We start from the raw sequence: 1,076 nt of genomic DNA on the forward strand, positions 1-1,076 counted from the left end.
CCTCTCCTCTCCTCTCCTCTTCTCTCCTCTGGTCTCCCCTCTCCCTTCTTCCCTCTCCCCTTTCCCCTCCCCCTTCTCTCCTCTTTCCTCTTACCTCTCTTCTCTTTCATCTCTCCTCTCTGCTTCCTTCTCTATCTCTATCTAGCTCATCTCTCTCTCCAAAACAAAAGAAGGAGATCCCATATCAAAGTGGTGAACAGAAGATTTCAGAAAGCAGCCTGAGAAGATAAAGGAAAATACTATAATACAGTGTGTAAAGAGTTAGAGAATAAAAAGGGAAGAACTTGGGGAGAATTTATCAAACTAAAAGAATTGAACAATCAAGGCTAGAGTTGTAATGCTGAGAGATTCTTAGGCACAATCTTGAATGATCCAGGAAATATCAAAGGAAGATGGAAAATGCCTTTAGTCTTTTTACATTGAGAATGATACTGGCTCTTGGTTTACCATAAATACTTTTCCCTAGGTTGAGGAAATTCCATTCTATTCCTATTTTTTTTGAGTGTCTTAATCAGGAGGGAGTGCTGGATTTTGTCAAATGTCTTTACTGCATCAATTACTAAGATCATATGGTTCTTGTTATTTGCTCTGTTAATGTGAATTACGTTGATTGTTTTCCCTTAATGTTGAACCATCCTTGAATATCTGTTATGAATCCCACTTGGTCAGATGAATTATTTTTCTTATGTGTTTTTGTATTCTATTGGCTATAGTTTTGTTATGGATTTTCGTCTAGGTTCATGAGAGATATTGGTCTCTAGTTTTCTTTTTCTTTACCTGGTTTTGATATTAGGTATGTGATATTAGAGTTATGCTTGCATTATAGAATATCTCTGGGAGTGTTCTTTCTGTTTCTATTTTTTGAAATAACTAAAATTGGTGATAAATCTTCTCTATTTGGTAGAATTCAGCCATGAAGCCACCTGGTCCAAGACTTTTTTTGTGGGGGAGTCTTTTTATGACCTGCTCAATTTCTTCTTTTGTGATAAATCTGTTCATCTATTCTACCTCTGCCCATGTCAATCTGGGTAGGGCATGAGTTTCAAGAAATGTGTTCATTTCCTCTAAGTTTTCAA

The sequence above is a fragment of the Elephantulus edwardii genome, unplaced genomic scaffold, assembly GCF_000299155.1.
Source record: "Elephantulus edwardii isolate Elephantulus edwardi_28Jun2011 unplaced genomic scaffold, EleEdw1.0 scaffold00360, whole genome shotgun sequence".
Classification (NCBI taxonomy): domain Eukaryota; kingdom Metazoa; phylum Chordata; class Mammalia; order Macroscelidea; family Macroscelididae; genus Elephantulus; species Elephantulus edwardii.